The sequence below is a fragment of the Engystomops pustulosus genome, chromosome 9 (assembly GCF_040894005.1).
Source record: "Engystomops pustulosus chromosome 9, aEngPut4.maternal, whole genome shotgun sequence".
In the NCBI taxonomy this organism is placed as follows: Eukaryota; Metazoa; Chordata; class Amphibia; order Anura; family Leptodactylidae; genus Engystomops; species Engystomops pustulosus.
Window position 1 is genome coordinate 65,808,291 of NC_092419.1, and position 13,582 is coordinate 65,821,872.

Here is a 13,582-nt window from a genome sequence, read left to right on the forward strand (position 1 = left end):
ATTGTTAGTTTCTCTGTCAAAGATGGTAAAAGAAGGTTCAAATTGAACAGCTGCTGTCAACGGCCATATTAAGCTGAATGTGCCTGCTCTCGTCAGATCGCAGCAGCAATGCAGCTTAAGGCTTGGCAAGTACCAGCATGGGAGACTAGCTGGGAATCCCAAGTTCTGTTGACCTTTTTGAACCTGAAAATTGAGTTAGTTTCTCTATGAGATAGTAAAAGAAGGTTCAAATTGAACAGCTGCTGTCAACGGCCATTCTAAGCTGAATGTGCATGCTCTTGTCAGATCGCAGCAGCGTTGCAGCTTAAGGCTTGGCAAGTACCAGCATGGGAGACTGGCTGGGAATCCCAAGTTCCGTTGACCTTTTTGAACCTGAAAATGTGTTAGTTTCTCTATGAGATAGTAAAAGAAGGTTCAAATTGAACAGCTGCTGTCAACGGCCATTCTAAGCTGAATGTGCATGCTCTTGTCAGATCGCAGCAGCGTTGCAGCTTAAGGCTTGGCAAGTACCAGCATGGGAGACTGGCTGGGAATCCCAAGTTCTGTTGACCTTTTTGAACCTGAAAATTGTGTTAGTTTCTCTATGAGATAGTAAAAGAAAGCAGAAATTAGGCAGCTGCTGTCAACGGCCATTCTAAGCTGAATGTGCCTGCTCTCGTCAGATCGCAGCAGCAATGCAGCTTAAGGCTTGGCAAGTACCAGCATGGGAGACTGGCTGGGAATCCCACGTTCCGTTGACCTTTTTGAACCTGAAAATTGTTAGTTTCTCTGTCAAAGATGGTAAAAGAAGGTTCAAATTGAACAGCTGCTGTCAACGGCCATATTAAGCTGAATGTGCCTGCTCTCGTCAGATCGCAGCAGCAATGCAGCTTAAGGCTTGGCAAGTACCAGCATGGGAGACTAGCTGGGAATCCCAAGTTCCGTTGACCTTTTTGAACCTGAAAATTGTGTTAGTTTCTCTATGAGATAGTAAAAGAAGGTTCAAATTGAACAGCTGCTGTCAACAGCCATTCTAAGCTGAATGTGCCTGCTCTGGTCAGATCGCAGCAGCAATGCAGCTTAAGGCTTGGAAAGTACCAGCATGGGAGACTGGCTGGGAATCCCAAGTTCTGTTGACCTTTTTGAACCTGAAAATTGTGTTAGTTTCTCTATGAGATAGTAAAAGAAGGTTCAAACTGAACAGCTGCTGTCAACGGCCATTCTACTAAGCTTAATGTGCCTGCTCTCGTCAGATCGCAGCAGCAATGCAGCTTAAGGCTTGGCAAGTACCAGCATGGGAGACTGGCTGGGAATCCCAAGTTCCGTTGACCTTTTTGAACCTGAAAATTGTGTTAGTTTCTCTATGAGATAGTAAAAGAAGGTTCAAATTGAACAGCTGCTGTCAACGGCCATTCTAAGCTGAATGTGCCTGCTCTCGTCAGATCGCAGCAGCAATGCAGCTTAAGGCTTGGCAAGTACCAGCATGGGAGACTGGCTGGGAATCCCAAGTTCCGTTGACCTTTTTGAACCTGAAAATTGTGTTAGTTTCTCTATGAGATAGTAAAAGAAGGTTCAAATTGAACAGCTGCTGTCAACGGCCATTCTAAGCTGAATGTGCCTGCTCTCGTCAGATTGCAGCAGCAATGCAGCTTAAGGCTTGGCAAGTACCAGCATGGGAGACTGGCTGGGAATCCCAAGTTCTGTTGACCTTTTTGAACCTGAAAATTGTGTTAGTTTCTCTATGAGATAGTAAAACAAAGTAGAAATTAGGCAGCTGCTGTCAACGGCCATTCTAAGCTGAATGTGCCTGCTCTCGTCAGATCGCAGCAGCAATGCAGCTTAAGGCTTGGCAAGTACCAGCATGTGAGACTGGCTGGGAATCCCAAGTTCCGTTGACTTTTTTGAACCTGAAAATTGTTAGTTTCTCTGTCAAAGATGGTAAAAGAAGGTTCAAATAGAACAGCTGCTCTCAATGGCCATTCTAAGCTGAATGTGCCTGCTCTCGTCAGATCGCAGCAGCAATGCAGCTTAAGGCTTGGCAAAAACCAGCATGGGAGACTGGCTGGGAATCCCAAGTTCTGTTGACCTTTTTGAACCTGAAAATTGTGTTAGTTTCTCTATGAGATAGTAAAAGAAGGTTCAAACTGAACAGCTGCTGTCATCGGCCATTCTAAGCTGAATGTGCCTGCTCTCGTCAGATCGCAGCAGCAATGCAGCTTAAGGCTTGGCATGTACCAGCATGGGAGACTGGCTGGGAATCCTAAGTTCCTTTGACCTTTTTGAGCCTGAAAATTGTGTTAGTTTCTCTATGAGATAGTAAAAGAAGGTTCAAATTGAACAGCTGCTGTCAACGGCCATTCTAAGCTGAATGTGCCTGCTCTCGTCAGATCGCAGCAGCAATGCAGCTTAAGGCTTGGAAAGTACCAGCATGGGAGACTGGCTGGGAATCCCAAGTTCCGTTGACATTTTTGAACCTTAAAATTGTGTTAGTTTCTCTATGAGATAGTAAAAGAAGGTTCAAATTGAACAGCTGCTGTCAACGGCCATTCTAAGCTGAATGTGCCTGCTCTCGTCAGATCGCAGCAGCAATGCAGCTTAAGGCTTGGCAAGTACCAGCATGGGAGACTGGCTGGGAATCCCAAGTTCTGTTGACCTTTTTGAACCTGAAAATTGTGTTAGTTTCTCTATGAGATAGTAAAAGAAGGTTCAAACTGAACAGCTGCTGTCAACGGCCATTCTAAGCTGAATGTGCCTGCTCTCGTCAGATCGCAGCAGCAATGCAGCTTAAGGCTTGGCATGTACCAGCATGGGAAACTGGCTGGGAATCCTAAGTTCCGTTGACCTTTTTGAGCCTGAAAATTGTGTTAGTTTCTCTATGAGATAGTAAAAGAAGGTTCAAATTGAACAGCTGCTGTCAACGGCCATTCTAAGCTGAATGTGCCTGCTCTCGTCAGATCGCAGCAGCAATGCAGCTTAAGGCTTGGAAAGTACCAGCATGGGAGACTGGCTGGGAATCCCAAGTTCTGTTGACCTTTTTGAACCTGAAAATTGTGTTAGTTTCTCTATGAGATAGTAAAAGAAGGTTCAAATTGAACAGCTGCTGTCAACGCCCATTCTAAGCTAAGGCTTGGCAAGTACCAGCATGGGAGACTGGCTGGGAATCCCAAGTTCCATTGACCTTTTTGAACCTGAAAATTGAGTTAGTTTCTCTAAGAGATAGTAAAAGAAGGTTCAAATTGAACAGCTGCTGTCAACGGCCATTCTAAGCTGAATGTGCATGCTCTTGTCAGATCGCAGCAGCGTTGCAGCTTAAGGCTTGGCAAGTACCAGCATGGGAGACTGGCTGGGAATCCCAAGTTCCGTTGACCTTTTTGAACCTGAAAATGTGTTAGTTTCTCTATGAGATAGTAAAAGAAGGTTCAAATTGAACAGCTGCTGTCAACGGCCATATTAAGCTGAATGTGCCTGCTCTCGTCAGATCGCAGCAGCAATGCAGCTTAAGGCTTGGCAAGTACCAGCATGGGAGACTGGCTGGGAATCCCAAGTTCTGTTGACCTTTTTGAACCTGAAAATTGTGTTAGTTTCTCTATGAGATAGTAAAAGAAAGTAGAAATTAGGCAGCTGCTGTCAACGGCCATTCTAAGCTGAATGTGCCTGCTCTCGTCAGATCGCAGCAGCAATGCAGCTTAAGGCTTGGCAAGTACCAGCATGGGAGACTGGCTGGGAATCCCAAGTTCCGTTGACCTTTTTGAACCTGAAAATTGTTAGTTTCCCTGTCAAAGATGGTAAAAGAAGGTTCAAATTGAACAGCTGCTGTCAACGGCCATTCTAAGCTGAATGTGCCTGCTCTCGTCAGATCGCAGCAGCAATGCAGCTTAAGGCTTGGAAAGTACCAGCATGGGAGACTGGCTGGGAATCCCAAGTTCTGTTGACCTTTTTGAACCTGAAAATTGTGTTAGTTTCTCTATGAGATAGTAAAAGAAGGTTCAAATTGAACAGCTGCTGTCAACGGCCATTCTAAGCTGAATGTGCCTGCTCTCGTCAGATCGCAGCAGCAATGCAGCTTAAGGCTTGGCAAGTACCAGCATGGGAGACTGGCTGGGAATCCCAAGTTCCGTTGACCTTTTTGAACCTGAAAATTGTGTTAGTTTCTCTATGAGATAGTAAAAGAAAGTTCAAATTGAACAGCTGCTGTCAACAGCCATTCTAAGCTGAATGTGCGTGCTCTTGTCAGATCGCAGCAGCGATGCAGCTTAAGGCTTGGCAAGTACCAGCAAGGGAGACTGGCTGGGAATCCCAAGTTCTGTTGACCTTTTTGAACCTGAAAATTGTGTTAGTTTCTCTATGAGATAGTAAAAGAAGGTTCAAATTGAACAGCTGCTGTCAACGGCCATTCTAAGCTGAATGTGCCTGCTCTCGTCAGATCGCAGCAGCAATGCAGCTTAAGGCTTGGCAAGTACCAGCATGGGAGACTGGCTGGGAATCCCAAGTTCTGTTGACATTTTTGAACCTGAAAATTGTGTTAGTTTCTCTATGAGATAGTAAAAGAAGGTTCAAATTGAACAGCTGCTGTCAATGGCCATTCTACTAAGCTTAATGTGCCTGCTCTCGTCAGATCGCAGCAGCAATGCAGCTTAAGGCTTGGCAAGTACCAGCATGGGAGACTGGCTGGGAATCCTAAGTTCTGTTGACATTTTTGAACCTGAAAATTGTGTTAGTTTCTCTATGAGATAGTAAAAGAAGGTTCAAATTGAACAGTTGCTGTCAACGGCCTATCTAAGCTGAATGTGCGTGCTCTTGTCAGATCGCAGCAGCGATGCAGAGATGCAGCTTAAGGCTTGGCAAGTACCAGCATGGGAGACTGGCTGCGAATCCCAACTTCCGTTGACCTTTTTGAACCTGAAAATTGTGTTAGTTTCTCTATGAGATAGTAAAAGAAGGTTCAAATTGAACAGCTGCTGTCAACGGCCATTCTAAGCTGAATGTGCCTGCTCTCGTCAGATCGCAGCAGCAATGCAGCTTAAGGCTTGGCAAGTACCAGCATGGGAGACTGGCTGGCAATCCCAAGTTCCGTTGACCTTTTTGAACCTGAAAATTGTGTTAGTTTCTCTATGAGATAGTAAAAGAAGGTTCAAATTGAACAGCTGCTGTCAACGGCCATTCTAAGCTGAATGTGCGTGCTCTTGTCAGATCGCAGCAGCGATGCAGCTTAAGGCTTGGCAAGTACCAGCATGGGAGACTGGCTGGGAATCCCAAGTTCTGTTGACCTTTTTGAACCTGAAAATTGTGTTAGTTTCTCTATGAGATAGTAAAAGAAGGTTCAAATTGAACAGCTGCTGTCAACGGCCATTCTAAGCTGAATGTGCCTGCTCTCGTCAGATCGCAGCAGCAATGCAGCTTAAGGCTTGGCAAGTTCCAGCATGGGAGACTAGCTGGGAATCCCAAGTTCCGTTGACCTTTTTGAACCTGAAAATTGTGTTAGTTTCTCTATGAGATAGTAAAAGAAGGTTCAAATTGAACAGCTGCTGTCAACAGCCATTCTAAGCTGAATGTGCCTGCTCTGGTCAGATCGCAGCAGCAATGCAGCTTAAGGCTTGGCAAGTACCAGCATGGGAGACTGGCTGGGAATCCCAAGTTCTGTTGACATTTTTGAACCTGAAAATTGTGTTAGTTTCTCTATGAGATAGTAAAAGAAGGTTCAAATTGAACAGCTGCTGTCAACGGCCATTCTACTAAGCCTAATGTGCCTGCTCTCGTCAGATCGCAGCAGCAATGCAGCTTAAGGCTTGGCAAGTACCAGCATGGGAGACTGGCTGGGAATCCCAACTTCCGTTGACCTTTTTGAACCTGAAAATTGTGTTAGTTTCTCTATGAGATAGTAAAAGAAGGTTCAAATTGAACAGCTGCTGTCAACGGCCATTCTAAGCTGAATGTGCGGGCTCTTGTCAGATCGCAGCAGCGATGCAGCTTAAGGCTTGGCAAGTACCAGCATGGGAGACTGGCTGGGAATCCCAAGTTCTGTTGACCTTTTTGAACCTGAAAATTGTGTTAGTTTCTCTATGAGATAGTAAAAGAAGGTTCAAATTGAACAGTTGCTGTCAACGGCCATTCTAAGCTGAATGTGCCTGCTCTCGTCAGATCGCAGCAGCAATGCAGCTTAAGGCTTGGAAAGTACCAGAATGGGAGACTGGCTGGGAATCCCAAGTTCCATTGACCTTTTTGAACCTGAAAATTGTGTTAGTTTCTCTATGAGATAGTAAAAGAAGGTTCAAAATGAACAGCTGCTGTCAACTGCCATTCTAAGCTGAATATGCCTGCTCTCGTCAGATCGCAGCAGCAATGCAGCTTAAGGCTTGGCAAGTACCAGCATGGGAGACTGGCTGGGAATCATAAGTTCCGTTGACCTTTTTTTATCCTTAAAATTGTGTTAGTTTCTCTATGAGATAGTAAAAGAAGGTTCAAATTGAACAGCTGCTGTCAACGGCCATTCTAAGCTGAATGTGCATGCTCTTGTCAGATCGCAGCAGCGTTGCAGCTTAAGGCTTGGCAAGTACCAGCATGGGAGACTGGCTGGGAATCCCAAGTTCTGTTGACCTTTTGGAACCTGAAAATTGTGTTAGTTTCTCTATGAGATAGTAAAAGAAAGTAGAAATTAGGCAGCTGCTGTCAACGGCCATTCTAAGCTGAATGTGCCTTCTCTCGTCAGATCGCAGCAGCAATGCAGCTTAAGGCTTGGCAAGTACCAGCATGGGAGACTGGCTGGGAATCCCAAGTTCCGTTGACCTTTTTGAACCTGAAAATTGTGTTAGTTTCTCTATGAGATAGTAAAAGAAGGTTCAAAATGAACAGCTGCTGTCAACAGCCATTCTAAGCTGAATGCGCGTGCTCTTGTCGGATCGCAGCAGCGATGCAGCTTAAGGATTGGCAAGTACCAGCATGGGAGACTGGCTGCGAATCCCAAGTTCCGTTGACCTTTTTGAACCTGAAAATTGTGTTAGTTTCTCTATGAGATAGTAAAAGAAGGTTCAAATTGAACAGCTGCTGTCAACGGCCATTCTAAGCTGAATGTGTGTGCTCTTGTCAGATCGCAGCAGCGTTGCAGCTTAAGGCTTGGCAAGTACCAGCATGGGAGACTGGCTGGGAATCCCAAGTTCTGTTGACCTTTTTGAACCTGAAAATTATGTTAGTTTCTCTATGAGATAGTAAAAGAAGGTTCAAATTGAACAGCTGCTGTCAACGGCCATTCTAAGCTGAATGTGCCTGTTCTCGTCAGATCGCAGCAGCAATGCAGCTTAAGGCTTGGCAAGTACCAGCATGGGAGACTGGCTGGGAATCCCAAGTTCCGTTGACCTTTTTGAACCTGAAAATTGTGTTAGTTTCTCTATGAGATAGTAAAAGAAGGTTCAAATTGAACAGCTGCTTTCAACGGCCTTTCTAAGCTGAATGTGCCTGCTCTCCTCAGATCGCAGCAGCAATGCAGCTTAAGGCTTGGCAAGTACCAGCATGGGAGACTGTCTGGAAATCCCAAGTTCTGTTGACCTTTTTGAACCTGAAAATTGTGTTAGTTTCTCTATGAGATAGTAAAAGAAGGTTCAAATTGAACAGCTGCTGTCAACGGCCATTCTAAGCTGAATGTGCCTGCTCTCGTCAGATCGCAGCAGCAATGCAGCTTAAGGCTTGGCAAGTACCAGCATGGGAGACTGGCTGTGAATCCCAAGTTCCGTTGAACTTTTTGAACCTGAAAATTGTGTTAGTTTCTCTATGAGATAGTAAAAGAAGGTTCAAATTGAACAGCTGCTGTCAACGGCCATTCTAAGTTGAATGTGCCTGCTCTCGTCAGATAACTGCAGCAATGCAGCTTAAGGCTTGGCAAGTACCAGCATGGGAGACTGGCTGGCAATCCCAAGTTCCGTTGCCCTTTTTGAACCTGAAAATTGTGTTAGTTTCTCTATGAGATAGTAAAAGAAGGTTCAAATTGAACAGCTGCTGTCAACGGCCATTCTAAGCTGAATGTGCGTGCTCTTGTCAGATCGCAGCAGCGATGCAGCTTAAGGCTTGGCAAGTACCAGCATGGGAGACTGGCTGGGAATCCCAAGTTCTGTTGACCTTTTTGAACCTGAAAATTGTGTTAGTTTCTCTATGAGATAGTAAAAGAAGGTTCAAATTGAACAGCTGCTGTCAACGGCCATTCTAAGCTGAATGTGCCTGCTCTCGTCAGATCGCAGCAGCAATGCAGCTTAAGGCTTGGCAAGTACCAGCATGGGAGACTGGCTGGGAATCCCAAGTTCTGTTGACATTTTTGAACCTGAAAATTGTGTTAGTTTCTCTATGAGATAGTAAAAGAAGGTTCAAATTGAACAGCTGCTGTCAACGGCCATTCTACTAAGCTTAATGTGCCTGCTCTCGTCAGATCGCAGCAGCAATGCAGCTTAAGGCTTGGCAAGTACCAGCATGGGAGACTGGCTGGGAATCCCAAGTTCTGTTGACATTTTTGAACCTGAAAATTGTGTTAGTTTCTCTATGAGATAGTAAAAGAAGGTTCAAATTGAACAGCTGCTGTCAACGGCCATTCTAAGCTGAATGTGCCTGCTCTCGTCAGATCGCAGCAGCAATGCAGCTTAAGGCTTGGCAAGTACCAGCATGGGAGACTGGCTGCGAATCCCAAGTTCCGTTGACCTTTTTGAACCTGAAAATTGTGTTAGTTTCTCTATGAGATAGTAAAAGAAGGTTCAAATTGAACAGCTGCTGTCAACGGCCATTCTAAGCTGAATGTGCCTGCTCTCGTCAGATAACTGCAGCAATGCAGCTTAAGGCTTGGCAAGTACCAGCATGGGAGACTGGCTGGCAATCCCAAGTTCCGTTGCCCTTTTTGAACCTGAAAATTGTGTTAGTTTCTCTATGAGATAGTAAAAGAAGGTTCAAATTGAACAGCTGCTGTCAACGGCCATTCTAAGCTGAATGTGCGTGCTCTTGTCAGATCGCAGCAGCGATGCAGCTTAAGGCTTGGCAAGTACCAGCATGGGAGACTGGCTGGGAATTCCAAGTTCTGTTGACCTTTTTGAACCTGAAAATTGTGTTAGTTTCTCTATGAGATAGTAAAAGAAGGTTCATATTGAACAGCTGCTGTCAACGGCCATTCTAAGCTGAATGTGCCTGCTCTCGTCAGATCGCAGCAGCAATGCAGCTTAAGGCTTGGCAAGTACCAGCATGGGAGACTGGCTGGGAATCCCAAGTTCTGTTGACATTTTTGAACCTGAAAATTGTGTTAGTTTCTCTATGAGATAGTAAAAGAAGGTTCAAATTGAACAGCTGCTGTCAACGGCCATTCTACTAAGCTTAATGTGCCTGCTCTCGTCAGATCGCAGCAGCAATGCAGCTTAAGGCTTGGCAAGTACCAGCATGGGAGACTGGCTGGGAATCCCAAGTTCTGTTGACATTTTGGAACCTGAAAATTGTGTTAGTTTCTCTATGAGATAGTAAAAGAAGGTTCAAATTGAACAGCTGCTGTCAACGGCCATTCTAAGCTGAATGTGCCTGCTCTCGTCAGATCGCAGCAGCAATGCAGCTTAAGGCTTGGCAAGTACCAGCATGGGAGACTGGCTGGGAATCCCAAGTTCCGTTGACCTTTTTGAACCTGAAAATTGTGTTAGTTTCTCTATGAGATAGTAAAAGAAGGTTCAAATTGAACAGTTGCTGTCAACGGCCTTTCTAAGCTGAGTGTGCGTGCTCTTGTCAGATCGCAGCAGCGATGCAGCTTAAGGCTTGGCAAGTACCAGCATGGGAGACTGGCTGCGAATCCCAACTTCCATTGACCTTTTTGAACCTGAAAATTGTGTTAGTTTCTCTATGAGATAGTAAAAGAAGGTTCAAATTGAACAGTTGCTGTCAACGGCCATTCTAAGCTGAATGTGCCTCCTCTCGTCAGATCGCAGCAGCAATGCAGCTTAAGGCTTGGCAAGTACCAGCATGGGAGACTGGCTGGGAATCCCAAGTTCTGTTGACCTTTTTGAACCTGAAAATTGTGTTAGTTTCTCTATGAGATAGTAAAAGAAGGTTCAAATTGAACAACTGCTGTCAACGGCCATTCTAAGCTGAATGTGCGTGCTCTTGTCAGATCGCAGCAGCGATGCAGCTTAAGGCTTGGCAAGTACCAGCATGGGAGACTGGCTGGGAATCCCAAGTTCTGTTGACCTTTTTGAACCTGAAAATTGTGTTAGTTTCTCTATGAGATAGTAAAAGAAGGTTCAAATTGAACAGCTGCTGTCAACGGCCATTCTAAGCTGCATGTGCGTGCTCTTGTCAGATCGCAGCAGCAATGCAGCTTAAGGCTTGGCAAGTACCAGCATGGGAGACTGGCTGGGAATCCCAAGTTCCGTTGACCTTTTTGAACCTAAAAAATTGTGTTAGTTTCTCTATGAGATAGTAAAAGAAGGTTCAAATTGAACAGCTGCTGTCAACGGCCATTCTAAGCTGAATGTGCCTGCTCTCGTCAGATCGCAGCAGCAATGCAGCTTAAGGCTTGGCAAGTACCAGCATGGGAGACTGGCTGGGAATCCCAAGTTCTGTTGACCATTTTGAACCTGAAAATTGTTAGTTTCTCTGTCAAAGATGGTAAAAGAAGGTTCAAATTGAACTGCTGCTGTCAACGGCCATTCTAAGCTGAATGTGCCTGCTCTCGTCAGATCGCAGCAGCAATGCAGCTTAAGGCTTGGCAAGTACCAGCATGGGAGACTGGCTGCGAATCCCAAGTTCCGTTGACCTTTTTGAACCTGAAAATTGTGTTAGTTTCTCTATGAGATAGTAAAAGAAGGTTCAAATTGAACAGCTGCTGTCAACGGCCATTCTAAGCTGAATGTGCCTGCTCTCGTCAGATCGCAGCAGCAATGCAGCTTAAGGCTTGGCAAGTACCAGCATGGGAGACTGGCTGGCAATCCCAAGTTCCGTTGACCTTTTTGAACCTGAAAATTGTGTTAGTTTCTCTATGAGATAGTAAAAGAAGGTTCAAATTGAACAGCTGCTGTCAACGGCCATTCTAAGCTGAATGTGTGTGCTCTTGTCAGATCGCAGCAGCGATGCAGCTTAAGGCTTGGCAAGTACCAGCATGGGAGACTGGCTGGGAATCCCAAGTTCTGTTGACCTTTTTGAACCTGAAAATTTTGTTAGTTTCTCTATGAGATAGTAAAAGAAGGTTCAAATTGAACAGCTGCTGTCAACGGCCATTCTAAGCTGAATGTGCCTGCTCTCGTCAGATCGCAGCAGCAATGCAGCTTAAGGCTTGGCAAGTTCCAGCATGGGAGACTAGCTGGGAATCCCAAGTTCCGTTGACCTTTTTGAACCTGAAAATTGTGTTAGTTTCTCTATGAGATAGTAAAAGAAGGTTCAAATTGAACAGCTGCTGTCAACAACCATTCTAAGCTGAATGTGCCTGCTCTGGTCAGATCGCAGCAGCAATGCAGCTTAAGGCTTGGCAAGTACCAGCATGGGAGACTGGCTGGGAATCCCAAGTTCTGTTGACATTTTTGAACCTGAAAATTGTGTTAGTTTCTCTATGAGATAGTAAAAGAAGGTTCAAATTGAACAGCTGCTGTCAACGGCCTTTCTAAGCTGAAAGTGGGTGCTCTTGTCAGATCGCAGCAGCGATGCAGCTTAAGGCTTGGCAAGTACCAGCATGGGAGACTGGCTGCAAATCCCAAGTTCCGTTGACCTTTTTGAACCTGAAAATTGTGTTAGTTTCTCTATGAGATAGTAAAAGAAGGTTCAAATTGAACAGCTGCTGTCAACGGCCATTCTAAGCTGAATGTGCGGGCTCTTGTCAGATCGCAGCAGCGATGCAGCTTAAGGCTTGGCAAGTACCAGCATGGGAGACTGGCTGGGAATCCCAAGTTCTGTTGACCTTTTTGAACCTGAAAATTGTGTTAGTTTCTCTATGAGATAGTAAAAGAAGGTTCAAATTGAACAGTTGCTGTCAACGGCCATTCTAAGCTGAATGTGCCTGCTCTCGTCAGATCGCAGCAGCAATGCAGCTTAAGGCTTGGCAAGTACCAGCATGGGAGACTGGCTGGGAATCCCAAGTTCCGTTGACATTTTTGAACCTGAAAATTGTGTTAGTTTCTCTATGAGATAGTAAAAGAAGGTTCAAAATGAACAGTTGCTGTCAACTGCCATTCTAAGCTGAATGTGCATGCTCTCGTCAGATCGCAGCAGCAATGCAGCTTAAGGCTTGGCAAGTACCAGCATGGGAGACTGGCTGGGAATCATAAGTTCCGTTGACCTTTTTTTAACCTTAAAATTGTGTTAGTTTCTCTATGAGATAGTAAAAGAAGGTTCAAATTGAACAGCTGCTGTCAACGGCCATTCTAAGCTGAATGTGCATGCTCTTGTCAGATCGCAGCAGCGTTGCAGCTTAAGGCTTGGCAAGTACCAGCATGGGAGACTGGCTGGGAATCCCAAGTTCTGTTGACCTTTTTGAACCTGAAAATTGTGTTAGTTTCTCTATGAGATAGTAAAAGAAAGTAGAAATTAGGCAGCTGCTGTCAACGGCCATTCTAAGCTGAATGTGCCTGCTCTTGTCAGATCGCAGCAGCAATGCAGCTTAAGGCTTGGCAAGTACCAGCATGGGAGACTGGCTGCGAATCCCAAGTTCCGTTGACCTTTTTGAACCTGAAAATTGTGTTAGTTTCTCTATGAGATAGTAAAAGAAGGTTCAAATTGAACAGCTGCTGTCAACGGCCATTCTAAGCTGAATGTGCCTGCTCTCGTCAGATCGCAGCAGCAATGCAGCTTAAGGCTTGGCAAGTTCCAGCATGGGAGACTAGCTGGGAATCCCAAGTTCCGTTGCCCTTCTTGAACCTGAAAATTGTGTTAGTTTCTCTATGAGATAGTAAAAGAAGGTTCAAATTGAACAGCTGCTGTCAACGGCCATTCTAAGCTGAATGTGCGTGCTCTTGTCAGATCGCAGCAGCGATGCAGCTTAAGGCTTGGCAAGTACCAGCATGGGAGACTGGCTGGGAATCCCAAGTTCTGCTGACCTTTTTGAACCTGAAAATTGTGTTAGTTTCTCTATGAGATAGTAAAAGAAGGTTCAAATTGAACAGCTGCTGTCAACGGCCATTCTAAGCTGAATGTGCCTGCTCTCGTCAGATCGCAGCAGCAATGCAGCTTAAGGCTTGGCAAGTACCAGCATGGGAGACTGGCTGGGAATCCCAAGTTCTGTTGACATTTTTGAACCTGAAAATTGTGTTAGTTTCTCTATGAGATAGTAAAAGAAGGTTCAAATTGAACAGCTGCTGTCAACGGCCATTCTACTAAGCTTAATGTGCCTGCTCTCGTCAGATCGCAGCAGCAATGCAGCTTAAGGCTTGGCAAGTACCAGCATGGGAGACTGGCTGGGAATCCCAAGTTCTGTTGACATTTTTGAACCTGAAAATTGTGTTAGTTTCTCTATGAGATAGTAAAAGAAGGTTCAAATTGAACAGCTGCTGTCAACGGCCATTCTAAGCTGAATGTGCCTGCTCTCGTCAGATCGCAGCAGCAATGCAGCTTAAGGCTTGGCAAGTACCAGCATGGGAGACTGGCTGGGAATCCCAAGTTCCGTTGACCTTTT

The 13,582-nt window shown here is 45.2% G+C and overlaps 41 pseudogenes; all 41 read left to right on the top strand.

Annotated features, from left to right (window-relative positions):
- The first annotated feature begins 55 nt into the window (after positions 1 to 55).
- Positions 56 to 174, top strand: LOC140078713 (5S ribosomal RNA; annotated as a pseudogene).
- A 447-nt stretch (positions 175 to 621) lies between these two features.
- Positions 622 to 740, top strand: LOC140088666 (5S ribosomal RNA; annotated as a pseudogene).
- Positions 741 to 810: 70 nt separating this feature from the next.
- On the top strand, positions 811 to 929 carry LOC140086831 (5S ribosomal RNA; annotated as a pseudogene).
- Positions 930 to 999: 70 nt separating this feature from the next.
- LOC140092571 (5S ribosomal RNA) lies at positions 1,000 to 1,118 on the top strand (annotated as a pseudogene).
- A 70-nt stretch (positions 1,119 to 1,188) lies between these two features.
- LOC140098057 (5S ribosomal RNA) lies at positions 1,189 to 1,310 on the top strand (annotated as a pseudogene).
- Positions 1,311 to 1,380: 70 nt separating this feature from the next.
- On the top strand, positions 1,381 to 1,499 carry LOC140099027 (5S ribosomal RNA; annotated as a pseudogene).
- A 70-nt stretch (positions 1,500 to 1,569) lies between these two features.
- On the top strand, positions 1,570 to 1,688 carry LOC140089627 (5S ribosomal RNA; annotated as a pseudogene).
- A 70-nt stretch (positions 1,689 to 1,758) lies between these two features.
- On the top strand, positions 1,759 to 1,877 carry LOC140094632 (5S ribosomal RNA; annotated as a pseudogene).
- A 448-nt stretch (positions 1,878 to 2,325) lies between these two features.
- Positions 2,326 to 2,444, top strand: LOC140081661 (5S ribosomal RNA; annotated as a pseudogene).
- A 70-nt stretch (positions 2,445 to 2,514) lies between these two features.
- On the top strand, positions 2,515 to 2,633 carry LOC140079814 (5S ribosomal RNA; annotated as a pseudogene).
- Positions 2,634 to 2,703: 70 nt separating this feature from the next.
- On the top strand, positions 2,704 to 2,822 carry LOC140095704 (5S ribosomal RNA; annotated as a pseudogene).
- Positions 2,823 to 2,892: 70 nt separating this feature from the next.
- Positions 2,893 to 3,011, top strand: LOC140078489 (5S ribosomal RNA; annotated as a pseudogene).
- A 405-nt stretch (positions 3,012 to 3,416) lies between these two features.
- On the top strand, positions 3,417 to 3,535 carry LOC140081745 (5S ribosomal RNA; annotated as a pseudogene).
- A 70-nt stretch (positions 3,536 to 3,605) lies between these two features.
- Positions 3,606 to 3,724, top strand: LOC140099028 (5S ribosomal RNA; annotated as a pseudogene).
- A 70-nt stretch (positions 3,725 to 3,794) lies between these two features.
- Positions 3,795 to 3,913, top strand: LOC140078490 (5S ribosomal RNA; annotated as a pseudogene).
- A 70-nt stretch (positions 3,914 to 3,983) lies between these two features.
- Positions 3,984 to 4,102, top strand: LOC140099029 (5S ribosomal RNA; annotated as a pseudogene).
- Positions 4,103 to 4,361: 259 nt separating this feature from the next.
- LOC140083316 (5S ribosomal RNA) lies at positions 4,362 to 4,480 on the top strand (annotated as a pseudogene).
- Positions 4,481 to 4,939: 459 nt separating this feature from the next.
- Positions 4,940 to 5,058, top strand: LOC140094371 (5S ribosomal RNA; annotated as a pseudogene).
- A 70-nt stretch (positions 5,059 to 5,128) lies between these two features.
- On the top strand, positions 5,129 to 5,247 carry LOC140097225 (5S ribosomal RNA; annotated as a pseudogene).
- A 70-nt stretch (positions 5,248 to 5,317) lies between these two features.
- Positions 5,318 to 5,436, top strand: LOC140089269 (5S ribosomal RNA; annotated as a pseudogene).
- Positions 5,437 to 5,506: 70 nt separating this feature from the next.
- On the top strand, positions 5,507 to 5,625 carry LOC140095710 (5S ribosomal RNA; annotated as a pseudogene).
- A 451-nt stretch (positions 5,626 to 6,076) lies between these two features.
- Positions 6,077 to 6,195, top strand: LOC140084648 (5S ribosomal RNA; annotated as a pseudogene).
- A 449-nt stretch (positions 6,196 to 6,644) lies between these two features.
- LOC140095013 (5S ribosomal RNA) lies at positions 6,645 to 6,763 on the top strand (annotated as a pseudogene).
- A 448-nt stretch (positions 6,764 to 7,211) lies between these two features.
- On the top strand, positions 7,212 to 7,330 carry LOC140083127 (5S ribosomal RNA; annotated as a pseudogene).
- Positions 7,331 to 7,589: 259 nt separating this feature from the next.
- LOC140095404 (5S ribosomal RNA) lies at positions 7,590 to 7,708 on the top strand (annotated as a pseudogene).
- Positions 7,709 to 7,967: 259 nt separating this feature from the next.
- Positions 7,968 to 8,086, top strand: LOC140097226 (5S ribosomal RNA; annotated as a pseudogene).
- Positions 8,087 to 8,156: 70 nt separating this feature from the next.
- Positions 8,157 to 8,275, top strand: LOC140083317 (5S ribosomal RNA; annotated as a pseudogene).
- A 262-nt stretch (positions 8,276 to 8,537) lies between these two features.
- LOC140088277 (5S ribosomal RNA) lies at positions 8,538 to 8,656 on the top strand (annotated as a pseudogene).
- A 259-nt stretch (positions 8,657 to 8,915) lies between these two features.
- On the top strand, positions 8,916 to 9,034 carry LOC140096267 (5S ribosomal RNA; annotated as a pseudogene).
- A 70-nt stretch (positions 9,035 to 9,104) lies between these two features.
- On the top strand, positions 9,105 to 9,223 carry LOC140083319 (5S ribosomal RNA; annotated as a pseudogene).
- Positions 9,224 to 9,485: 262 nt separating this feature from the next.
- LOC140099030 (5S ribosomal RNA) lies at positions 9,486 to 9,604 on the top strand (annotated as a pseudogene).
- A 259-nt stretch (positions 9,605 to 9,863) lies between these two features.
- Positions 9,864 to 9,982, top strand: LOC140097274 (5S ribosomal RNA; annotated as a pseudogene).
- Positions 9,983 to 10,052: 70 nt separating this feature from the next.
- Positions 10,053 to 10,171, top strand: LOC140097227 (5S ribosomal RNA; annotated as a pseudogene).
- A 70-nt stretch (positions 10,172 to 10,241) lies between these two features.
- Positions 10,242 to 10,360, top strand: LOC140098576 (5S ribosomal RNA; annotated as a pseudogene).
- A 71-nt stretch (positions 10,361 to 10,431) lies between these two features.
- LOC140079815 (5S ribosomal RNA) lies at positions 10,432 to 10,550 on the top strand (annotated as a pseudogene).
- Positions 10,551 to 10,620: 70 nt separating this feature from the next.
- LOC140088278 (5S ribosomal RNA) lies at positions 10,621 to 10,739 on the top strand (annotated as a pseudogene).
- Positions 10,740 to 10,809: 70 nt separating this feature from the next.
- Positions 10,810 to 10,928, top strand: LOC140094372 (5S ribosomal RNA; annotated as a pseudogene).
- Positions 10,929 to 11,187: 259 nt separating this feature from the next.
- On the top strand, positions 11,188 to 11,306 carry LOC140089270 (5S ribosomal RNA; annotated as a pseudogene).
- A 1,205-nt stretch (positions 11,307 to 12,511) lies between these two features.
- Positions 12,512 to 12,630, top strand: LOC140097001 (5S ribosomal RNA; annotated as a pseudogene).
- Positions 12,631 to 12,700: 70 nt separating this feature from the next.
- LOC140095102 (5S ribosomal RNA) lies at positions 12,701 to 12,819 on the top strand (annotated as a pseudogene).
- A 640-nt stretch (positions 12,820 to 13,459) lies between these two features.
- Positions 13,460 to 13,578, top strand: LOC140099031 (5S ribosomal RNA; annotated as a pseudogene).
- Positions 13,579 to 13,582: the final 4 nt, after the last annotated feature.